This window comes from Rhinoderma darwinii, unplaced genomic scaffold (genome assembly GCF_050947455.1).
Source record: "Rhinoderma darwinii isolate aRhiDar2 unplaced genomic scaffold, aRhiDar2.hap1 Scaffold_516, whole genome shotgun sequence".
In the NCBI taxonomy this organism is placed as follows: domain Eukaryota; kingdom Metazoa; phylum Chordata; class Amphibia; order Anura; family Rhinodermatidae; genus Rhinoderma; species Rhinoderma darwinii.
In genome coordinates this window covers 118,301-141,676 of record NW_027464064.1, presented here as the reverse complement: position 1 = coordinate 141,676, position 23,376 = coordinate 118,301, and the positions used below count along the sequence as shown (strand labels likewise).

Below are 23,376 nucleotides of genomic sequence, written 5' to 3'. Positions count from 1 at the left end.
AGCAAATCCTGTCTGGCTTCCTCTCCGGCCTTTATTCAGCTCCCGTGTAGCTGTGAGTGTGTGAGCCTGCAGGGCCCCATGGAATTGCCTAGAAGTAGGCTGAATCGCTGCAAGGGCTGAACAGCAGTATCGGGCAGGCTCGGGCAACGCGCGGCCCGTTCGGGTTATCGCTTCTCGGCCTTTTGGCTAAGATCAAGTGTAGTATCTGTTCTTATCAGTTTAATATCTGATACGTCCCCTATCTGGGGACCATATATTAAATGGATTTTTAGAACAGGGAGATGGAAATAGAGCTTGCTCTGTCCACTCCACGCATTGACCTGGTATTGCAGTATTTCCAGGACCGGTGCACCCTTTCCTTATGTGTTGACTAAAAGCAGATTCCAAAAGTGTTTTTTGTCTTTGCTATTGTTTCTGTCTTTCTGAAGGGATCTCCCCTTTTAATCCCATTATTTCAACACCTGTTGGACAATGCATGAGTGATAATGAGCTCATTGATTAAATGCAATTAATGAATAGATTGCCACCTCTTGTTGTGTGTCGTCTGTGTTTCTGTGTTTCCGGCATTTCACATTGGAACACCTCATTCACCTTCCTTGTCTTCTCTCCGCCCTCCCTTTTAGGTAAGTTAAAGAGCTGCACCTGAGCCAGCCACTGATTGATTGATTGATTGATTGATTGATTGATTGATTGATTGATGCAGCACAACAGTCAAATAGTGGAGTGGAGTAGGGGAACAGCAAACAGCCAATAAAGCAGCCCGCCCGCTCGCCTGCCCGCCACAATGGACCTACCTGTGTACACTAGATGGATGTGATGGAATGTACTGTCGTCCCTACATTTCAAGAAGAAGTAAGAATTGCAGTTGCAACAAAGCCTTGCTTGCCTACAAAGAGAGCAGCAATTTGGATTTGTTACTATGTTACCTAGAAGAATAACAAACTGTGCAAGGATGGAGGTTGTAGGAGCAAGGAGAAGTTGTCTGTAAAGTTGGTGGATGCCTATTTTCCATTTTGCAGTCCCTTGTCTCCCTCTTGTGGCCTCCTGGAGGCAACTAGCTGTGCAAAAAAAAGACAGCCTGGCGGCCGGCTGTTGCAGTGTTGCCCTCTCAGGCAACACTGAGTGACTGACTGAGCCTCACCGTCTTATATAAAGTTCAGACGGAACTTTGCACGTGTCATAGTGGAGCCCTCAGGATTCCAGAGCCAGCTTTCTGACATCATAATGGGGCCTCAGAGATAAAAGCCTGGGCCCAGGCAGTGTTGGTCAGTGCTGCTCAGCAGGCAGCACTGGACTGGACTGGATTACAGCTGATACAAGGTGTGAAGGAACAAGGGGTGGCTGTGGGCATGCACTTGCTGCCGCTGCCAGTGTTTATCTGCATGGCAGCAGGGCATTTGGGCGTTGCCAGGAAGGCGTTTTTATGTAGATTCCTCCTCTTTCAGCACTGCATTGTGGTGCAAGCAAAAGAAGCAAATCCTGTCTGGCTTCCTCTCCGGCCTTTATTCACCTCCCGTGTAGCTGTGAGTGTGTGAGCCTGCAGGGCCCCATGGAATTGCCTAGAAGTAGGCTGAATCGCTGCAAGGGCTGAACAGCAGTATCGGGCAGGCTCGGGCAACGCGCGGCCCGTTCGGGTTATCGCTTCTCGGCCTTTTGGCTAAGATCAAGTGTAGTATCTGTTCTTATCAGTTTAATATCTGATACGTCCCCTATCTGGGGACCATATATTAAATGGATTTTTAGAACAGGGAGATGGAAATAGAGCTTGCTCTGTCCACTCCACGCATTGACCTGGTATTGCAGTATTTCCAGGACCGGTGCACCCTTTCCTTATGTGTTGACTAAAAGCAGATTCCAAAAGTGTTTTTTGTCTTTGCTATTGTTTCTGTCTTTCTGAAGGGATCTCCCCTTTTAATCCCATTATTTCAACACCTGTTGGACAATGCATGAGTGATAATGAGCTCATTGATTAAATGCAATTAATGAATAGATTGCCACCTCTTGTTGTGTGTCGTCTGTGTTTCTGTGTTTCCGGCATTTCACATTGGAACACCTCATTCACCTTCCTTGTCTTCTCTCCGCCCTCCCTTTTAGGTAAGTTAAAGAGCTGCACCTGAGCCAGCCACTGATTGATTGATTGATTGATTGATTGATTGATTGATTGATTGATTGATTGATTGATTGATGCAGCACAACAGTCAAATAGTGGAGTGGAGTAGGGGAACAGCAAACAGCCAATAAAGCAGCCCGCCCGCTCGCCTGCCCGCCACAATGGACCTACCTGTGTACACTAGATGGATGTGATGGAATGTACTGTCGTCCCTACATTTCAAGAAGAAGTAAGAATTGCAGTTGCAACAAAGCCTTGCTTGCCTACAAAGAGAGCAGCAATTTGGATTTGTTACTATGTTACCTAGAAGAATAACAAACTGTGCAAGGATGGAGGTTGTAGGAGCAAGGAGAAGTTGTCTGTAAAGTTGGTGGATGCCTATTTTCCATTTTGCAGTCCCTTGTCTCCCTCTTGTGGCCTCCTGGAGGCAACTAGCTGTGCAAAAAAAAGACAGCCTGGCGGCCGGCTGTTGCAGTGTTGCCCTCTCAGGCAACACTGAGTGACTGACTGAGCCTCACCGTCTTATATAAAGTTCAGACGGAACTTTGCACGTGTCATAGTGGAGCCCTCAGGATTCCAGAGCCAGCTTTCTGACATCATAATGGGGCCTCAGAGATAAAAGCCTGGGCCCAGGCAGTGTTGGTCAGTGCTGCTCAGCAGGCAGCACTGGACTGGACTGGATTACAGCTGATACAAGGTGTGAAGGAACAAGGGGTGGCTGTGGGCATGCACTTGCTGCCGCTGCCAGTGTTTATCTGCATGGCAGCAGGGCATTTGGGCGTTGCCAGGAAGGCGTTTTTATGTAGATTCCTCCTCTTTCAGCACTGCATTGTGGTGCAAGCAAAAGAAGCAAATCCTGTCTGGCTTCCTCTCCGGCCTTTATTCACCTCCCGTGTAGCTGTGAGTGTGTGAGCCTGCAGGGCCCCATGGAATTGCCTAGAAGTAGGCTGAATCGCTGCAAGGGCTGAACAGCAGTATCGGGCAGGCTCGGGCAACGCGCGGCCCGTTCGGGTTATCGCTTCTCGGCCTTTTGGCTAAGATCAAGTGTAGTATCTGTTCTTATCAGTTTAATATCTGATACGTCCCCTATCTGGGGACCATATATTAAATGGATTTTTAGAACAGGGAGATGGAAATAGAGCTTGCTCTGTCCACTCCACGCATTGACCTGGTATTGCAGTATTTCCAGGACCGGTGCACCCTTTCCTTATGTGTTGACTAAAAGCAGATGCCAAAAGTGTTTTTTGTCTTTGCTATTGTTTCTGTCTTTCTGAAGGGATCTCCCCTTTTAATCCCATTATTTCAACACCTGTTGGACAATGCATGAGTGATAATGAGCTCATTGATTAAATGCAATTAATGAATAGATTGCCACCTCTTGTTGTGTGTCGTCTGTGTTTCTGTGTTTCCGGCATTTCACATTGGAACACCTCATTCACCTTCCTTGTCTTCTCTCCGCCCTCCCTTTTAGGTAAGTTAAAGAGCTGCACCTGAGCCAGCCACTGATTGATTGATTGATTGATTGATTGATTGATTGATTGATTGATTGATTGATTGATTGATGCAGCACAACAGTCAAATAGTGGAGTGGAGTAGGGGAACAGCAAACAGCCAATAAAGCAGCCCGCCCGCTCGCCTGCCCGCCACAATGGACCTACCTGTGTACACTAGATGGATGTGATGGAATGTACTGTCGTCCCTACATTTCAAGAAGAAGTAAGAATTGCAGTTGCAACAAAGCCTTGCTTGCCTACAAAGAGAGCAGCAATTTGGATTTGTTACTATGTTACCTAGAAGAATAACAAACTGTGCAAGGATGGAGGTTGTAGGAGCAAGGAGAAGTTGTCTGTAAAGTTGGTGGATGCCTATTTTCCATTTTGCAGTCCCTTGTCTCCCTCTTGTGGCCTCCTGGAGGCAACTAGCTGTGCAAAAAAAAGACAGCCTGGCGGCCGGCTGTTGCAGTGTTGCCCTCTCAGGCAACACTGAGTGACTGACTGAGCCTCACCGTCTTATATAAAGTTCAGACGGAACTTTGCACGTGTCATAGTGGAGCCCTCAGGATTCCAGAGCCAGCTTTCTGACATCATAATGGGGCCTCAGAGATAAAAGCCTGGGCCCAGGCAGTGTTGGTCAGTGCTGCTCAGCAGGCAGCACTGGACTGGACTGGATTACAGCTGATACAAGGTGTGAAGGAACAAGGGGTGGCTGTGGGCATGCACTTGCTGCCGCTGCCAGTGTTTATCTGCATGGCAGCAGGGCATTTGGGCGTTGCCAGGAAGGCGTTTTTATGTAGATTCCTCCTCTTTCAGCACTGCATTGTGGTGCAAGCAAAAGAAGCAAATCCTGTCTGGCTTCCTCTCCGGCCTTTATTCACCTCCCGTGTAGCTGTGAGTGTGTGAGCCTGCAGGGCCCCATGGAATTGCCTAGAAGTAGGCTGAATCGCTGCAAGGGCTGAACAGCAGTATCGGGCAGGCTCGGGCAACGCGCGGCCCGTTCGGGTTATCGCTTCTCGGCCTTTTGGCTAAGATCAAGTGTAGTATCTGTTCTTATCAGTTTAATATCTGATACGTCCCCTATCTGGGGACCATATATTAAATGGATTTTTAGAACAGGGAGATGGAAATAGAGCTTGCTCTGTCCACTCCACGCATTGACCTGGTATTGCAGTATTTCCAGGACCGGTGCACCCTTTCCTTATGTGTTGACTAAAAGCAGATTCCAAAAGTGTTTTTTGTCTTTGCTATTGTTTCTGTCTTTCTGAAGGGATCTCCCCTTTTAATCCCATTATTTCAACACCTGTTGGACAATGCATGAGTGATAATGAGCTCATTGATTAAATGCAATTAATGAATAGATTGCCACCTCTTGTTGTGTGTCGTCTGTGTTTCTGTGTTTCCGGCATTTCACATTGGAACACCTCATTCACCTTCCTTGTCTTCTCTCCGCCCTCCCTTTTAGGTAAGTTAAAGAGCTGCACCTGAGCCAGCCACTGATTGATTGATTGATTGATTGATTGATTGATTGATTGATTGATTGATTGATTGATGCAGCACAACAGTCAAATAGTGGAGTGGAGTAGGGGAACAGCAAACAGCCAATAAAGCAGCCCGCCCGCTCGCCTGCCCGCCACAATGGACCTACCTGTGTACACTAGATGGATGTGATGGAATGTACTGTCGTCCCTACATTTCAAGAAGAAGTAAGAATTGCAGTTGCAACAAAGCCTTGCTTGCCTACAAAGAGAGCAGCAATTTGGATTTGTTACTATGTTACCTAGAAGAATAACAAACTGTGCAAGGATGGAGGTTGTAGGAGCAAGGAGAAGTTGTCTGTAAAGTTGGTGGATGCCTATTTTCCATTTTGCAGTCCCTTGTCTCCCTCTTGTGGCCTCCTGGAGGCAACTAGCTGTGCAAAAAAAAGACAGCCTGGCGGCCGGCTGTTGCAGTGTTGCCCTCTCAGGCAACACTGAGTGACTGACTGAGCCTCACCGTCTTATATAAAGTTCAGACGGAACTTTGCACGTGTCATAGTGGAGCCCTCAGGATTCCAGAGCCAGCTTTCTGACATCATAATGGGGCCTCAGAGATAAAAGCCTGGGCCCAGGCAGTGTTGGTCAGTGCTGCTCAGCAGGCAGCACTGGACTGGACTGGATTACAGCTGATACAAGGTGTGAAGGAACAAGGGGTGGCTGTGGGCATGCACTTGCTGCCGCTGCCAGTGTTTATCTGCATGGCAGCAGGGCATTTGGGCGTTGCCAGGAAGGCGTTTTTATGTAGATTCCTCCTCTTTCAGCACTGCATTGTGGTGCAAGCAAAAGAAGCAAATCCTGTCTGGCTTCCTCTCCGGCCTTTATTCACCTCCCGTGTAGCTGTGAGTGTGTGAGCCTGCAGGGCCCCATGGAATTGCCTAGAAGTAGGCTGAATCGCTGCAAGGGCTGAACAGCAGTATCGGGCAGGCTCGGGCAACGTGCGGCCCGTTCGGGTTATCGCTTCTCGGCCTTTTGGCTAAGATCAAGTGTAGTATCTGTTCTTATCAGTTTAATATCTGATACGTCCCCTATCTGGGGACCATATATTAAATGGATTTTTAGAACAGGGAGATGGAAATAGAGCTTGCTCTGTCCACTCCACGCATTGACCTGGTATTGCAGTATTTCCAGGACCGGTGCACCCTTTCCTTATGTGTTGACTAAAAGCAGATTCCAAAAGTGTTTTTTGTCTTTGCTATTGTTTCTGTCTTTCTGAAGGGATCTCCCCTTTTAATCCCATTATTTCAACACCTGTTGGACAATGCATGAGTGATAATGAGCTCATTGATTAAATGCAATTAATGAATAGATTGCCACCTCTTGTTGTGTGTCGTCTGTGTTTCTGTGTTTCCGGCATTTCACATTGGAACACCTCATTCACCTTCCTTGTCTTCTCTCCGCCCTCCCTTTTAGGTAAGTTAAAGAGCTGCACCTGAGCCAGCCACTGATTGATTGATTGATTGATTGATTGATTGATTGATTGATTGATTGATTGATGCAGCACAACAGTCAAATAGTGGAGTGGAGTAGGGGAACAGCAAACAGCCAATAAAGCAGCCCGCCCGCTCGCCTGCCCGCCACAATGGACCTACCTGTGTACACTAGATGGATGTGATGGAATGTACTGTCGTCCCTACATTTCAAGAAGAAGTAAGAATTGCAGTTGCAACAAAGCCTTGCTTGCCTACAAAGAGAGCAGCAATTTGGATTTGTTACTATGTTACCTAGAAGAATAACAAACTGTGCAAGGATGGAGGTTGTAGGAGCAAGGAGAAGTTGTCTGTAAAGTTGGTGGATGCCTATTTTCCATTTTGCAGTCCCTTGTCTCCCTCTTGTGGCCTCCTGGAGGCAACTAGCTGTGCAAAAAAAAGACAGCCTGGCGGCCGGCTGTTGCAGTGTTGCCCTCTCAGGCAACACTGAGTGACTGACTGAGCCTCACCGTCTTATATAAAGTTCAGACGGAACTTTGCACGTGTCATAGTGGAGCCCTCAGGATTCCAGAGCCAGCTTTCTGACATCATAATGGGGCCTCAGAGATAAAAGCCTGGGCCCAGGCAGTGTTGGTCAGTGCTGCTCAGCAGGCAGCACTGGACTGGACTGGATTACAGCTGATACAAGGTGTGAAGGAACAAGGGGTGGCTGTGGGCATGCACTTGCTGCCGCTGCCAGTGTTTATCTGCATGGCAGCAGGGCATTTGGGCGTTGCCAGGAAGGCGTTTTTATGTAGATTCCTCCTCTTTCAGCACTGCATTGTGGTGCAAGCAAAAGAAGCAAATCCTGTCTGGCTTCCTCTCCGGCCTTTATTCACCTCCCGTGTAGCTGTGAGTGTGTGAGCCTGCAGGGCCCCATGGAATTGCCTAGAAGTAGGCTGAATCGCTGCAAGGGCTGAACAGCAGTATCGGGCAGGCTCGGGCAACGCGCGGCCCGTTCGGGTTATCGCTTCTCGGCCTTTTGGCTAAGATCAAGTGTAGTATCTGTTCTTATCAGTTTAATATCTGATACGTCCCCTATCTGGGGACCATATATTAAATGGATTTTTAGAACAGGGAGATGGAAATAGAGCTTGCTCTGTCCACTCCACGCATTGACCTGGTATTGCAGTATTTCCAGGACCGGTGCACCCTTTCCTTATGTGTTGACTAAAAGCAGATTCCAAAAGTGTTTTTTGTCTTTGCTATTGTTTCTGTCTTTCTGAAGGGATCTCCCCTTTTAATCCCATTATTTCAACACCTGTTGGACAATGCATGAGTGATAATGAGCTCATTGATTAAATGCAATTAATGAATAGATTGCCACCTCTTGTTGTGTGTCGTCTGTGTTTCTGTGTTTCCGGCATTTCACATTGGAACACCTCATTCACCTTCCTTGTCTTCTCTCCGCCCTCCCTTTTAGGTAAGTTAAAGAGCTGCACCTGAGCCAGCCACTGATTGATTGATTGATTGATTGATTGATTGATTGATTGATTGATTGATTGATGCAGCACAACAGTCAAATAGTGGAGTGGAGTAGGGGAACAGCAAACAGCCAATAAAGCAGCCCGCCCGCTCGCCTGCCCGCCACAATGGACCTACCTGTGTACACTAGATGGATGTGATGGAATGTACTGTCGTCCCTACATTTCAAGAAGAAGTAAGAATTGCAGTTGCAACAAAGCCTTGCTTGCCTACAAAGAGAGCAGCAATTTGGATTTGTTACTATGTTACCTAGAAGAATAACAAACTGTGCAAGGATGGAGGTTGTAGGAGCAAGGAGAAGTTGTCTGTAAAGTTGGTGGATGCCTATTTTCCATTTTGCAGTCCCTTGTCTCCCTCTTGTGGCCTCCTGGAGGCAACTAGCTGTGCAAAAAAAAGACAGCCTGGCGGCCGGCTGTTGCAGTGTTGCCCTCTCAGGCAACACTGAGTGACTGACTGAGCCTCACCGTCTTATATAAAGTTCAGACGGAACTTTGCACGTGTCATAGTGGAGCCCTCAGGATTCCAGAGCCAGCTTTCTGACATCATAATGGGGCCTCAGAGATAAAAGCCTGGGCCCAGGCAGTGTTGGTCAGTGCTGCTCAGCAGGCAGCACTGGACTGGACTGGATTACAGCTGATACAAGGTGTGAAGGAACAAGGGGTGGCTGTGGGCATGCACTTGCTGCCGCTGCCAGTGTTTATCTGCATGGCAGCAGGGCATTTGGGCGTTGCCAGGAAGGCGTTTTTATGTAGATTCCTCCTCTTTCAGCACTGCATTGTGGTGCAAGCAAAAGAAGCAAATCCTGTCTGGCTTCCTCTCCGGCCTTTATTCACCTCCCGTGTAGCTGTGAGTGTGTGAGCCTGCAGGGCCCCATGGAATTGCCTAGAAGTAGGCTGAATCGCTGCAAGGGCTGAACAGCAGTATCGGGCAGGCTCGGGCAACGCGCGGCCCGTTCGGGTTATCGCTTCTCGGCCTTTTGGCTAAGATCAAGTGTAGTATCTGTTCTTATCAGTTTAATATCTGATACGTCCCCTATCTGGGGACCATATATTAAATGGATTTTTAGAACAGGGAGATGGAAATAGAGCTTGCTCTGTCCACTCCACGCATTGACCTGGTATTGCAGTATTTCCAGGACCGGTGCACCCTTTCCTTATGTGTTGACTAAAAGCAGATTCCAAAAGTGTTTTTTGTCTTTGCTATTGTTTCTGTCTTTCTGAAGGGATCTCCCCTTTTAATCCCATTATTTCAACACCTGTTGGACAATGCATGAGTGATAATGAGCTCATTGATTAAATGCAATTAATGAATAGATTGCCACCTCTTGTTGTGTGTCGTCTGTGTTTCTGTGTTTCCGGCATTTCACATTGGAACACCTCATTCACCTTCCTTGTCTTCTCTCCGCCCTCCCTTTTAGGTAAGTTAAAGAGCTGCACCTGAGCCAGCCACTGATTGATTGATTGATTGATTGATTGATTGATTGATTGATTGATTGATTGATGCAGCACAACAGTCAAATAGTGGAGTGGAGTAGGGGAACAGCAAACAGCCAATAAAGCAGCCCGCCCGCTCGCCTGCCCGCCACAATGGACCTACCTGTGTACACTAGATGGATGTGATGGAATGTACTGTCGTCCCTACATTTCAAGAAGAAGTAAGAATTGCAGTTGCAACAAAGCCTTGCTTGCCTACAAAGAGAGCAGCAATTTGGATTTGTTACTATGTTACCTAGAAGAATAACAAACTGTGCAAGGATGGAGGTTGTAGGAGCAAGGAGAAGTTGTCTGTAAAGTTGGTGGATGCCTATTTTCCATTTTGCAGTCCCTTGTCTCCCTCTTGTGGCCTCCTGGAGGCAACTAGCTGTGCAAAAAAAAGACAGCCTGGCGGCCGGCTGTTGCAGTGTTGCCCTCTCAGGCAACACTGAGTGACTGACTGAGCCTCACCGTCTTATATAAAGTTCAGACGGAACTTTGCACGTGTCATAGTGGAGCCCTCAGGATTCCAGAGCCAGCTTTCTGACATCATAATGGGGCCTCAGAGATAAAAGCCTGGGCCCAGGCAGTGTTGGTCAGTGCTGCTCAGCAGGCAGCACTGGACTGGACTGGATTACAGCTGATACAAGGTGTGAAGGAACAAGGGGTGGCTGTGGGCATGCACTTGCTGCCGCTGCCAGTGTTTATCTGCATGGCAGCAGGGCATTTGGGCGTTGCCAGGAAGGCGTTTTTATGTAGATTCCTCCTCTTTCAGCACTGCATTGTGGTGCAAGCAAAAGAAGCAAATCCTGTCTGGCTTCCTCTCCGGCCTTTATTCACCTCCCGTGTAGCTGTGAGTGTGTGAGCCTGCAGGGCCCCATGGAATTGCCTAGAAGTAGGCTGAATCGCTGCAAGGGCTGAACAGCAGTATCGGGCAGGCTCGGGCAACGCGCGGCCCGTTCGGGTTATCGCTTCTCGGCCTTTTGGCTAAGATCAAGTGTAGTATCTGTTCTTATCAGTTTAATATCTGATACGTCCCCTATCTGGGGACCATATATTAAATGGATTTTTGGATTTTTAGAACAGGGAGATGGAAATAGAGCTTGCTCTGTCCACTCCACGCATTGACCTGGTATTGCAGTATTTCCAGGACCGGTGCACCCTTTCCTTATGTGTTGACTAAAAGCAGATTCCAAAAGTGTTTTTTGTCTTTGCTATTGTTTCTGTCTTTCTGAAGGGATCTCCCCTTTTAATCCCATTATTTCAACACCTGTTGGACAATGCATGAGTGATAATGAGCTCATTGATTAAATGCAATTAATGAATAGATTGCCACCTCTTGTTGTGTGTCGTCTGTGTTTCTGTGTTTCCGGCATTTCACATTGGAACACCTCATTCACCTTCCTTGTCTTCTCTCCGCCCTCCCTTTTAGGTAAGTTAAAGAGCTGCACCTGAGCCAGCCACTGATTGATTGATTGATTGATTGATTGATTGATTGATTGATTGATTGATTGATTGATGCAGCACAACAGTCAAATAGTGGAGTGGAGTAGGGGAACAGCAAACAGCCAATAAAGCAGCCCGCCCGCTCGCCTGCCCGCCACAATGGACCTACCTGTGTACACTAGATGGATGTGATGGAATGTACTGTCGTCCCTACATTTCAAGAAGAAGTAAGAATTGCAGTTGCAACAAAGCCTTGCTTGCCTACAAAGAGAGCAGCAATTTGGATTTGTTACTATGTTACCTAGAAGAATAACAAACTGTGCAAGGATGGAGGTTGTAGGAGCAAGGAGAAGTTGTCTGTAAAGTTGGTGGATGCCTATTTTCCATTTTGCAGTCCCTTGTCTCCCTCTTGTGGCCTCCTGGAGGCAACTAGCTGTGCAAAAAAAAGACAGCCTGGCGGCCGGCTGTTGCAGTGTTGCCCTCTCAGGCAACACTGAGTGACTGACTGAGCCTCACCGTCTTATATAAAGTTCAGACGGAACTTTGCACGTGTCATAGTGGAGCCCTCAGGATTCCAGAGCCAGCTTTCTGACATCATAATGGGGCCTCAGAGATAAAAGCCTGGGCCCAGGCAGTGTTGGTCAGTGCTGCTCAGCAGGCAGCACTGGACTGGACTGGATTACAGCTGATACAAGGTGTGAAGGAACAAGGGGTGGCTGTGGGCATGCACTTGCTGCCGCTGCCAGTGTTTATCTGCATGGCAGCAGGGCATTTGGGCGTTGCCAGGAAGGCGTTTTTATGTAGATTCCTCCTCTTTCAGCACTGCATTGTGGTGCAAGCAAAAGAAGCAAATCCTGTCTGGCTTCCTCTCCGGCCTTTATTCACCTCCCGTGTAGCTGTGAGTGTGTGAGCCTGCAGGGCCCCATGGAATTGCCTAGAAGTAGGCTGAATCGCTGCAAGGGCTGAACAGCAGTATCGGGCAGGCTCGGGCAACGCGCGGCCCGTTCGGGTTATCGCTTCTCGGCCTTTTGGCTAAGATCAAGTGTAGTATCTGTTCTTATCAGTTTAATATCTGATACGTCCCCTATCTGGGGACCATATATTAAATGGATTTTTAGAACAGGGAGATGGAAATAGAGCTTGCTCTGTCCACTCCACGCATTGACCTGGTATTGCAGTATTTCCAGGACCGGTGCACCCTTTCCTTATGTGTTGACTAAAAGCAGATTCCAAAAGTGTTTTTTGTCTTTGCTATTGTTTCTGTCTTTCTGAAGGGATCTCCCCTTTTAATCCCATTATTTCAACACCTGTTGGACAATGCATGAGTGATAATGAGCTCATTGATTAAATGCAATTAATGAATAGATTGCCACCTCTTGTTGTGTGTCGTCTGTGTTTCTGTGTTTCCGGCATTTCACATTGGAACACCTCATTCACCTTCCTTGTCTTCTCTCCGCCCTCCCTTTTAGGTAAGTTAAAGAGCTGCACCTGAGCCAGCCACTGATTGATTGATTGATTGATTGATTGATTGATTGATTGATTGATTGATTGATTGATTGATTGATGCAGCACAACAGTCAAATAGTGGAGTGGAGTAGGGGAACAGCAAACAGCCAATAAAGCAGCCCGCCCGCTCGCCTGCCCGCCACAATGGACCTACCTGTGTACACTAGATGGATGTGATGGAATGTACTGTCGTCCCTACATTTCAAGAAGAAGTAAGAATTGCAGTTGCAACAAAGCCTTGCTTGCCTACAAAGAGAGCAGCAATTTGGATTTGTTACTATGTTACCTAGAAGAATAACAAACTGTGCAAGGATGGAGGTTGTAGGAGCAAGGAGAAGTTGTCTGTAAAGTTGGTGGATGCCTATTTTCCATTTTGCAGTCCCTTGTCTCCCTCTTGTGGCCTCCTGGAGGCAACTAGCTGTGCAAAAAAAAGACAGCCTGGCGGCCGGCTGTTGCAGTGTTGCCCTCTCAGGCAACACTGAGTGACTGACTGAGCCTCACCGTCTTATATAAAGTTCAGACGGAACTTTGCACGTGTCATAGTGGAGCCCTCAGGATTCCAGAGCCAGCTTTCTGACATCATAATGGGGCCTCAGAGATAAAATCCTGGGCCCAGGCAGTGTTGGTCAGTGCTGCTCAGCAGGCAGCACTGGACTGGACTGGATTACAGCTGATACAAGGTGTGAAGGAACAAGGGGTGGCTGTGGGCATGCACTTGCTGCCGCTGCCAGTGTTTATCTGCATGGCAGCAGGGCATTTGGGCGTTGCCAGGAAGGCGTTTTTATGTAGATTCCTCCTCTTTCAGCACTGCATTGTGGTGCAAGCAAAAGAAGCAAATCCTGTCTGGCTTCCTCTCCGGCCTTTATTCACCTCCCGTGTAGCTGTGAGTGTGTGAGCCTGCAGGGCCCCATGGAATTGCCTAGAAGTAGGCTGAATCGCTGCAAGGGCTGAACAGCAGTATCGGGCAGGCTCGGGCAACGCGCGGCCCGTTCGGGTTATCGCTTCTCGGCCTTTTGGCTAAGATCAAGTGTAGTATCTGTTCTTATCAGTTTAATATCTGATACGTCCCCTATCTGGGGACCATATATTAAATGGATTTTTAGAACAGGGAGATGGAAATAGAGCTTGCTCTGTCCACTCCACGCATTGACCTGGTATTGCAGTATTTCCAGGACCGGTGCACCCTTTCCTTATGTGTTGACTAAAAGCAGATTCCAAAAGTGTTTTTTGTCTTTGCTATTGTTTCTGTCTTTCTGAAGGGATCTCCCCTTTTAATCCCATTATTTCAACACCTGTTGGACAATGCATGAGTGATAATGAGCTCATTGATTAAATGCAATTAATGAATAGATTGCCACCTCTTGTTGTGTGTCGTCTGTGTTTCTGTGTTTCCGGCATTTCACATTGGAACACCTCATTCACCTTCCTTGTCTTCTCTCCGCCCTCCCTTTTAGGTAAGTTAAAGAGCTGCACCTGAGCCAGCCACTGATTGATTGATTGATTGATTGATTGATTGATTGATTGATTGATTGATTGATGCAGCACAACAGTCAAATAGTGGAGTGGAGTAGGGGAACAGCAAACAGCCAATAAAGCAGCCCGCCCGCTCGCCTGCCCGCCACAATGGACCTACCTGTGTACACTAGATGGATGTGATGGAATGTACTGTCGTCCCTACATTTCAAGAAGAAGTAAGAATTGCAGTTGCAACAAAGCCTTGCTTGCCTACAAAGAGAGCAGCAATTTGGATTTGTTACTATGTTACCTAGAAGAATAACAAACTGTGCAAGGATGGAGGTTGTAGGAGCAAGGAGAAGTTGTCTGTAAAGTTGGTGGATGCCTATTTTCCATTTTGCAGTCCCTTGTCTCCCTCTTGTGGCCTCCTGGAGGCAACTAGCTGTGCAAAAAAAAGACAGCCTGGCGGCCGGCTGTTGCAGTGTTGCCCTCTCAGGCAACACTGAGTGACTGACTGAGCCTCACCGTCTTATATAAAGTTCAGACGGAACTTTGCACGTGTCATAGTGGAGCCCTCAGGATTCCAGAGCCAGCTTTCTGACATCATAATGGGGCCTCAGAGATAAAAGCCTGGGCCCAGGCAGTGTTGGTCAGTGCTGCTCAGCAGGCAGCACTGGACTGGACTGGATTACAGCTGATACAAGGTGTGAAGGAACAAGGGGTGGCTGTGGGCATGCACTTGCTGCCGCTGCCAGTGTTTATCTGCATGGCAGCAGGGCATTTGGGCGTTGCCAGGAAGGCGTTTTTATGTAGATTCCTCCTCTTTCAGCACTGCATTGTGGTGCAAGCAAAAGAAGCAAATCCTGTCTGGCTTCCTCTCCGGCCTTTATTCACCTCCCGTGTAGCTGTGAGTGTGTGAGCCTGCAGGGCCCCATGGAATTGCCTAGAAGTAGGCTGAATCGCTGCAAGGGCTGAACAGCAGTATCGGGCAGGCTCGGGCAACGCGCGGCCCGTTCGGGTTATCGCTTCTCGGCCTTTTGGCTAAGATCAAGTGTAGTATCTGTTCTTATCAGTTTAATATCTGATACGTCCCCTATCTGGGGACCATATATTAAATGGATTTTTAGAACAGGGAGATGGAAATAGAGCTTGCTCTGTCCACTCCACGCATTGACCTGGTATTGCAGTATTTCCAGGACCGGTGCACCCTTTCCTTATGTGTTGACTAAAAGCAGATTCCAAAAGTGTTTTTTGTCTTTGCTATTGTTTCTGTCTTTCTGAAGGGATCTCCCCTTTTAATCCCATTATTTCAACACCTGTTGGACAATGCATGAGTGATAATGAGCTCATTGATTAAATGCAATTAATGAATAGATTGCCACCTCTTGTTGTGTGTCGTCTGTGTTTCTGTGTTTCCGGCATTTCACATTGGAACACCTCATTCACCTTCCTTGTCTTCTCTCCGCCCTCCCTTTTAGGTAAGTTAAAGAGCTGCACCTGAGCCAGCCACTGATTGATTGATTGATTGATTGATTGATTGATTGATTGATTGATTGATTGATTGATTGATTGATGCAGCACAACAGTCAAATAGTGGAGTGGAGTAGGGGAACAGCAAACAGCCAATAAAGCAGCCCGCCCGCTCGCCTGCCCGCCACAATGGACCTACCTGTGTACACTAGATGGATGTGATGGAATGTACTGTCGTCCCTACATTTCAAGAAGAAGTAAGAATTGCAGTTGCAACAAAGCCTTGCTTGCCTACAAAGAGAGCAGCAATTTGGATTTGTTACTATGTTACCTAGAAGAATAACAAACTGTGCAAGGATGGAGGTTGTAGGAGCAAGGAGAAGTTGTCTGTAAAGTTGGTGGATGCCTATTTTCCATTTTGCAGTCCCTTGTCTCCCTCTTGTGGCCTCCTGGAGGCAACTAGCTGTGCAAAAAAAAGACAGCCTGGCGGCCGGCTGTTGCAGTGTTGCCCTCTCAGGCAACACTGAGTGACTGACTGAGCCTCACCGTCTTATATAAAGTTCAGACGGAACTTTGCACGTGTCATAGTGGAGCCCTCAGGATTCCAGAGCCAGCTTTCTGACATCATAATGGGGCCTCAGAGATAAAAGCCTGGGCCCAGGCAGTGTTGGTCAGTGCTGCTCAGCAGGCAGCACTGGACTGGACTGGATTACAGCTGATACAAGGTGTGAAGGAACAAGGGGTGGCTGTGGGCATGCACTTGCTGCCGCTGCCAGTGTTTATCTGCATGGCAGCAGGGCATTTGGGCGTTGCCAGGAAGGCGTTTTTATGTAGATTCCTCCTCTTTCAGCACTGCATTGTGGTGCAAGCAAAAGAAGCAAATCCTGTCTGGCTTCCTCTCCGGCCTTTATTCACCTCCCGTGTAGCTGTGAGTGTGTGAGCCTGCAGGGCCCCATGGAATTGCCTAGAAGTAGGCTGAATCGCTGCAAGGGCTGAACAGCAGTATCGGGCAGGCTCGGGCAACGCGCGGCCCGTTCGGGTTATCGCTTCTCGGCCTTTTGGCTAAGATCAAGTGTAGTATCTGTTCTTATCAGTTTAATATCTGATACGTCCCCTATCTGGGGACCATATATTAAATGGATTTTTAGAACAGGGAGATGGAAATAGAGCTTGCTCTGTCCACTCCACGCATTGACCTGGTATTGCAGTATTTCCAGGACCGGTGCACCCTTTCCTTATGTGTTGACTAAAAGCAGATTCCAAAAGTGTTTTTTGTCTTTGCTATTGTTTCTGTCTTTCTGAAGGGATCTCCCCTTTTAATCCCATTATTTCAACACCTGTTGGACAATGCATGAGTGATAATGAGCTCATTGATTAAATGCAATTAATGAATAGATTGCCACCTCTTGTTGTGTGTCGTCTGTGTTTCTGTGTTTCCGGCATTTCACATTGGAACACCTCATTCACCTTCCTTGTCTTCTCTCCGCCCTCCCTTTTAGGTAAGTTAAAGAGCTGCACCTGAGCCAGCCACTGATTGATTGATTGATTGATTGATTGATTGATTGATTGATTGATTGATTGATTGATGCAGCACAACAGTCAAATAGTGGAGTGGAGTAGGGGAACAGCAAACAGCCAATAAAGCAGCCCGCCCGCTCGCCTGCCCGCCACAATGGACCTACCTGTGTACACTAGATGGATGTGATGGAATGTACTGTCGTCCCTACATTTCAAGAAGAAGTAAGAATTGCAGTTGCAACAAAGCCTTGCTTGCCTACAAAGAGAGCAGCAATTTGGATTTGTTACTATGTTACCTAGAAGAATAACAAACTGTGCAAGGATGGAGGTTGTAGGAGCAAGGAGAAGTTGTCTGTAAAGTTGGTGGATGCCTATTTTCCATTTTGCAGTCCCTTGTCTCCCTCTTGTGGCCTCCTGGAGGCAACTAGCTGTGCAAAAAAAAGACAGCCTGGCGGCCGGCTGTTGCAGTGTTGCCCTCTCAGGCAACACTGAGTGACTGACTGAGCCTCACCGTCTTATATAAAGTTCAGACGGAACTTTGCACGTGTCATAGTGGAGCCCTCAGGATTCCAGAGCCAGCTTTCTGACATCATAATGGGGCCTCAGAGATAAAATCCTGGGCCCAGGCAGTGTTGGTCAGTGCTGCTCAGCAGGCAGCACTGGACTGGACTGGATTACAGCTGATACAAGGTGTGAAGGAACAAGGGGTGGCTGTGGGCATGCACTTGCTGCCGCTGCCAGTGTTTATCTGCATGGCAGCAGGGCATTTGGGCGTTGCCAGGAAGGCGTTTTTATGTAGATTCCTCCTCTTTCAGCACTGCATTGTGGTGCAAGCAAAAGAAGCAAATCCTGTCTGGCTTCCTCTCCGGCCTTTATTCACCTCCCGTGTAGCTGTGAGTGTGTGAGCCTGCAGGGCCCCATGGAATTGCCTAGAAGTAGGCTGAATCGCTGCAAGGGCTGAACAGCAGTATCGGGCAGGCTCGGGCAACGCGCGGCCCGTTCGGGTTATCGCTTCTCGGCCTTTTGGCTAAGATCAAGTGTAGTATCTGTTCTTATCAGTTTAATATCTGATACGTCCCCTATCTGGGGACCATATATTAAATGGATTTTTAGAACAGGGAGATGGAAATAGAGCTTGCTCTGTCCACTCCACGCATTGACCTGGTATTGCAGTATTTCCAGGACCGGTGCACCCTTTCCTTATGTGTTGACTAAAAGCAGATTCCAAAAGTGTTTTTTGTCTTTGCTATTGTTTCTGTCTTTCTGAAGGGATCTCCCCTTTTAATCCCATTATTTCAACACCTGTTGGACAATGCATGAGTAATAATGAGCTCATTGATTAAATGCAATTAATGAATAGATTGCCACCTCTTGTTGTGTGTCGTCTGTGTTTCTGTGTTTCCGGCATTTCACATTGGAACACCTCATTCACCTTCCTTGTCTTCTCTCCGCCCTCCCTTTTAGGTAAGTTAAAGAGCTGCACCTGAGCCAGCCACTGATTGATTGATTGATTGATTGATTGATTGATTGATTGATTGATTGATTGATTGATGCAGCACAACAGTCAAATAGTGGAGTGGAGTAGGGGAACAGCAAACAGCCAATAAAGCAGCCCGCCCGCTCGCCTGCCCGCCACAATGGACCTACCTGTGTACACTAGATGGATGTGATGGAATGTACTGTCGTCCCTACATTTCAAGAAGAAGTAAGAATTGCAGTTGCAACAAAGCCTTGCTTGCCTACAAAGAGAGCAGCAATTTGGATTTGTTACTATGTTACCTAGAAGAATAACAAACTGTGCAAGGATGGAGGTTGTAGGAGCAAGGAGAAGTTGTCTGTAAAGTTGGTGGATGCCTATTTTCCATTTTGCAGTCCCTTGTCTCCCTCTTGTGGCCTCCTGGAGGCAACTAGCTGTGCAAAAAAAAGACAGCCTGGCGGCCGGCTGTTGCAGTGTTGCCCTCTCAGGCAACACTGAGTGACTGACTGAGCCTCACCGTCTTATATAAAGTTCAGACGGAACTTTGCACGTGTCATAGTGGAGCCCTCAGGATTCCAGAGCCAGCTTTCTGACATCATAATGGGGCCTCAGAGATAAAAGCCTGGGCCCAGGCAGTGTTGGTCAGTGCTGCTCAGCAGGCAGCACTGGACTGGACTGGATTACAGCTGATACAAGGTGTGAAGGAACAAGGGGTGGCTGTGGGCATGCACTTGCTGCCGCTGCCAGTGTTTATCTGCATGGCAGCAGGGCATTTGGGCGTTGCCAGGAAGGCGTTTTTATGTAGATTCCTCCTCTTTCAGCACTGCATTGTGGTGCAAGCAAAAGAAGCAAATCCTGTCTGGCTTCCTCTCCGGCCTTTATTCACCTCCCGTGTAGCTGTGAGTGTGTGAGCCTGCAGGGCCCCATGGAATTGCCTAGAAGTAGGCTGAATCGCTGCAAGGGCTGAACAGCAGTATCGGGCAGGCTCGGGCAACGCGCGGCCCGTTCGGGTTATCGCTTCTCGGCCTTTTGGCTAAGATCAAGTGTAGTATCTGTTCTTATCAGTTTAATATCTGATACGTCCCCTATCTGGGGACCATATATTAAATGGATTTTTAGAACAGGGAGATGGAAATAGAGCTTGCTCTGTCCACTCCACGCATTGACCTGGTATTGCAGTATTTCCAGGACCGGTGCACCCTTTCCTTATGTGTTGACTAAAAGCAGATTCCAAAAGTGTTTTTTGTCTTTGCTATTGTTTCTGTCTTTCTGAAGGGATCTCCCCTTTTAATCCCATTATTTCAACACCTGTTGGACAATGCATGAGTGATAATGAGCTCATTGATTAAATGCAATTAATGAATAGATTGCCACCTCTTGTTGTGTGTCGTCTGTGTTTCTGTGTTTCCGGCATTTCACATTGGAACACCTCATTCACCTTCCTTGTCTTCTCTCCGCCCTCCCTTTTAGGTAAGTTAAAGAGCTGCACCTGAGCCAGCCACTGATTGATTGATTGATTGATTGATTGATTGATTGATTGATTGATGCAGCACAACAGTCAAATAGTGGAGTGGAGTAGGGGAACAGCAAACAGCCAATAAAGCAGCCCGCCCGCTCGCCTGCCCGCCACAATGGACCTACCTGTGTACACTAGATGGATGTGATGGAATGTACTGTCGTCCCTACATTTCAAGAAGAAGTAAGAATTGCAGTTGCAACAAAGCCTTGCTTGCCTACAAAGAGAGCAGCAATTTGGATTTGTTACTATGTTACCTAGAAGAATAACAAACTGTGCAAGGATGGAGGTTGTAGGAGCAAGGAGAAGTTGTCTGTAAAGTTGGTGGATGCCTATTTTCCATTTTGCAGTCCCTTGTCTCCCTCTTGTGGCCTCCTGGAGGCAACTAGCTGTGCAAAAAAAAGACAGCCTGGCGGCCGGCTGTTGCAGTGTTGCCCTCTCAGGCAACACTGAGTGACTGACTGAGCCTCACCGTCTTATATAAAGTTCAGACGGAACTTTGCACGTGTCATAGTGGAGCCCTCAGGATTCCAGAGCCAGCTTTCTGACATCATAATGGGGCCTCAGAGATAAAAGCCTGGGCCCAGGCAGTGTTGGTCAGTGCTGCTCAGCAGGCAGCACTGGACTGGACTGGATTACAGCTGATACAAGGTGTGAAGGAACAAGGGGTGGCTGTGGGCATGCACTTGCTGCCGCTGCCAGTGTTTATCTGCATGGCAGCAGGGCATTTGGGCGTTGCCAGGAAGGCGTTTTTATGTAGATTCCTCCTCTTTCAGCACTGCATTGTGGTGCAAGCAAAAGAAGCAAATCCTGTCTGGCTTCCTCTCCGGCCTTTATTCACCTCCCGTGTAGCTGTGAGTGTGTGAGCCTGCAGGGCCCCATGGAATTGCCTAGAAGTAGGCTGAATCGCTGCAAGGGCTGAACAGCAGTATCGGGCAGGCTCGGGCAACGCGCGGCCCGTTCGGGTTATCGCTTCTCGGCCTTTTGGCTAAGATCAAGTGTAGTATCTGTTCTTATCAGTTTAATATCTGATACGTCCCCTATCTGGGGACCATATATTAAATGGATTTTTAGAACAGGGAGATGGAAATAGAGCTTGCTCTGTCCACTCCACGCATTGACCTGGTATTGCAGTATTTCCAGGACCGGTGCACCCTTTCCTTATGTGTTGACTAAAAGCAGATTCCAAAAGTGTTTTTTGTCTTTGCTATTGTTTCTGTCTTTCTGAAGGGATCTCCCCTTTTAATCCCATTATTTCAACACCTGTTGGACAATGCATGAGTGATAATGAGCTCATTGATTAAATGCAATTAATGAATAGATTGCCACCTCTTGTTGTGTGTCGTCTGTGTTTCTGTGTTTCCGGCATTTCACATTGGAACACCTCATTCACCTTCCTTGTCTTCTCTCCGCCCTCCCTTTTAGGTAAGTTAAAGAGCTGCACCTGAGCCAGCCACTGATTGATTGATTGATTGATTGATTGATTGATTGATTGATGCAGCACAACAGTCAAATAGTGGAGTGGAGTAGGGGAACAGCAAACAGCCAATAAAGCAGCCCGCCCGCTCGCCTGCCCGCCACAATGGACCTACCTGTGTACACTAGATGGATGTGATGGAATGTACTGTCGTCCCTACATTTCAAGAAGAAGTAAGAATTGCAGTTGCAACAAAGCCTTGCTTGCCTACAAAGAGAGCAGCAATTTGGATTTGTTACTATGTTACCTAGAAGAATAACAAACTGTGCAAGGATGGAGGTTGTAGGAGCAAGGAGAAGTTGTCTGTAAAGTTGGTGGATGCCTATTTTCCATTTTGCAGTCCCTTGTCTCCCTCTTGTGGCCTCCTGGAGGCAACTAGCTGTGCAAAAAAAAGACAGCCTGGCGGCCGGCTGTTGCAGTGTTGCCCTCTCAGGCAACACTGAGTGACTGACTGAGCCTCACCGTCTTATATAAAGTTCAGACGGAACTTTGCACGTGTCATAGTGGAGCCCTCAGGATTCCAGAGCCAGCTTTCTGACATCATAATGGGGCCTCAGAGATAAAAGCCTGGGCCCAGGCAGTGTTGGTCAGTGCTGCTCAGCAGGCAGCACTGGACTGGACTGGATTACAGCTGATACAAGGTGTGAAGGAACAAGGGGTGGCTGTGGGCATGCACTTGCTGCCGCTGCCAGTGTTTATCTGCATGGCAGCAGGGCATTTGGGCGTTGCCAGGAAGGCGTTTTTATGTAGATTCCTCCTCTTTCAGTACTGCATTGTGGTGCAAGCAAAAGAAGCAAATCCTGTCTGGCTTCCTCTCCGGCCTTTATTCACCTCCCGTGTAGCTGTGAGTGTGTGAGCCTGCAGGGCCCCATGGAATTGCCTAGAAGTAGGCTGAATCGCTGCAAGGGCTGAACAGCAGTATCGGGCAGGCTCGGGCAACGCGCGGCCCGTTCGGGTTATCGCTTCTCGGCCTTTTGGCTAAGATCAAGTGTAGTATCTGTTCTTATCAGTTTAATATCTGATACGTCCCCTATCTGGGGACCATATATTAAATGGATTTTTAGAACAGGGAGATGGAAATAGAGCTTGCTCTGTCCACTCCACGCATTGACCTGGTATTGCAGTATTTCCAGGACCGGTGCACCCTTTCCTTATGTGTTGACTAAAAGCAGATTCCAAAAGTGTTTTTTGTCTTTGCTATTGTTTCTGTCTTTCTGAAGGGATCTACCCTTTTAATCCCATTATTTCAACACCTGTTGGACAATGCATGAGTGATAATGAGCTCATTGATTAAATGCAATTAATGAATAGATTGCCACCTCTTGTTGTGTGTCGTCTGTGTTTCTGTGTTTCCGGCATTTCACATTGGAACACCTCATTCACCTTCCTTGTCTTCTCTCCGCCCTCCCTTTTAGGTAAGTTAAAGAGCTGCACCTGAGCCAGCCACTGATTGATTGATTGATTGATTGATTGATTGATTGATTGATTGATTGATTGATTGATGCAGCACAACAGTCAAATAGTGGAGTGGAGTAGGGGAACAGCAAACAGCCAATAAAGCAGCCCGCCCGCTCGCCTGCCCGCCACAATGGACCTACCTGTGTACACTAGATGGATGTGATGGAATGTACTGTCGTCCCTACATTTCAAGAAGAAGTAAGAATTGCAGTTGCAACAAAGCCTTGCTTGCCTACAAAGAGAGCAGCAATTTGGATTTGTTACTATGTTACCTAGAAGAATAACAAACTGTGCAAGGATGGAGGTTGTAGGAGGGAGCAAGGAGAAGTTGTCTGTAAAGTTGGTGGATGCCTATTTTCCATTTTGCAGTCCCTTGTCTCCCTCTTGTGGCCTCCTGGAGGCAACTAGCTGTGCAAAAAAAAGACAGCCTGGCGGCCGGCTGTTGCAGTGTTGCCCTCTCAGGCAACACTGAGTGACTGACTGAGCCTC

General features: G+C 47.7%; 16 non-coding genes across 16 annotated transcripts; all 16 read left to right on the top strand.

Annotated features, from left to right (window-relative positions):
- The first annotated feature begins 166 nt into the window (after positions 1-166).
- Positions 167-357, top strand: LOC142721157 (U2 spliceosomal RNA). Its single transcript, XR_012873911.1, has one exon. It is a non-coding gene; the product is annotated as a U2 spliceosomal RNA (small nuclear RNA).
- Positions 358-1,637: 1,280 nt separating this feature from the next.
- On the top strand, positions 1,638-1,828 carry LOC142721156 (U2 spliceosomal RNA). The gene has a single exon (XR_012873910.1). It is a non-coding gene; the product is annotated as a U2 spliceosomal RNA (small nuclear RNA).
- Positions 1,829-3,124: 1,296 nt separating this feature from the next.
- LOC142721155 (U2 spliceosomal RNA) lies at positions 3,125-3,315 on the top strand. The gene has a single exon (XR_012873909.1). It is a non-coding gene; the product is annotated as a U2 spliceosomal RNA (small nuclear RNA).
- Positions 3,316-4,611: 1,296 nt separating this feature from the next.
- On the top strand, positions 4,612-4,802 carry LOC142721153 (U2 spliceosomal RNA). Its single transcript, XR_012873906.1, has one exon. It is a non-coding gene; the product is annotated as a U2 spliceosomal RNA (small nuclear RNA).
- A 1,292-nt stretch (positions 4,803-6,094) lies between these two features.
- LOC142721152 (U2 spliceosomal RNA) lies at positions 6,095-6,285 on the top strand. The gene has a single exon (XR_012873905.1). It is a non-coding gene; the product is annotated as a U2 spliceosomal RNA (small nuclear RNA).
- A 1,288-nt stretch (positions 6,286-7,573) lies between these two features.
- Positions 7,574-7,764, top strand: LOC142721151 (U2 spliceosomal RNA). Its single transcript, XR_012873904.1, has one exon. It is a non-coding gene; the product is annotated as a U2 spliceosomal RNA (small nuclear RNA).
- A 1,288-nt stretch (positions 7,765-9,052) lies between these two features.
- Positions 9,053-9,243, top strand: LOC142721149 (U2 spliceosomal RNA). The gene has a single exon (XR_012873903.1). It is a non-coding gene; the product is annotated as a U2 spliceosomal RNA (small nuclear RNA).
- A 1,288-nt stretch (positions 9,244-10,531) lies between these two features.
- On the top strand, positions 10,532-10,730 carry LOC142721291 (U2 spliceosomal RNA). The gene has a single exon (XR_012874044.1). It is a non-coding gene; the product is annotated as a U2 spliceosomal RNA (small nuclear RNA).
- A 1,292-nt stretch (positions 10,731-12,022) lies between these two features.
- On the top strand, positions 12,023-12,213 carry LOC142721148 (U2 spliceosomal RNA). Its single transcript, XR_012873902.1, has one exon. It is a non-coding gene; the product is annotated as a U2 spliceosomal RNA (small nuclear RNA).
- Positions 12,214-13,513: 1,300 nt separating this feature from the next.
- On the top strand, positions 13,514-13,704 carry LOC142721147 (U2 spliceosomal RNA). The gene has a single exon (XR_012873901.1). It is a non-coding gene; the product is annotated as a U2 spliceosomal RNA (small nuclear RNA).
- A 1,288-nt stretch (positions 13,705-14,992) lies between these two features.
- LOC142721146 (U2 spliceosomal RNA) lies at positions 14,993-15,183 on the top strand. Its single transcript, XR_012873900.1, has one exon. It is a non-coding gene; the product is annotated as a U2 spliceosomal RNA (small nuclear RNA).
- A 1,300-nt stretch (positions 15,184-16,483) lies between these two features.
- On the top strand, positions 16,484-16,674 carry LOC142721145 (U2 spliceosomal RNA). Its single transcript, XR_012873899.1, has one exon. It is a non-coding gene; the product is annotated as a U2 spliceosomal RNA (small nuclear RNA).
- Positions 16,675-17,966: 1,292 nt separating this feature from the next.
- Positions 17,967-18,157, top strand: LOC142721144 (U2 spliceosomal RNA). The gene has a single exon (XR_012873898.1). It is a non-coding gene; the product is annotated as a U2 spliceosomal RNA (small nuclear RNA).
- Positions 18,158-19,449: 1,292 nt separating this feature from the next.
- Positions 19,450-19,640, top strand: LOC142721143 (U2 spliceosomal RNA). The gene has a single exon (XR_012873896.1). It is a non-coding gene; the product is annotated as a U2 spliceosomal RNA (small nuclear RNA).
- A 1,280-nt stretch (positions 19,641-20,920) lies between these two features.
- On the top strand, positions 20,921-21,111 carry LOC142721141 (U2 spliceosomal RNA). The gene has a single exon (XR_012873894.1). It is a non-coding gene; the product is annotated as a U2 spliceosomal RNA (small nuclear RNA).
- Positions 21,112-22,387: 1,276 nt separating this feature from the next.
- LOC142721140 (U2 spliceosomal RNA) lies at positions 22,388-22,578 on the top strand. The gene has a single exon (XR_012873893.1). It is a non-coding gene; the product is annotated as a U2 spliceosomal RNA (small nuclear RNA).
- The last annotated feature ends 798 nt before the right edge of the window (positions 22,579-23,376 follow it).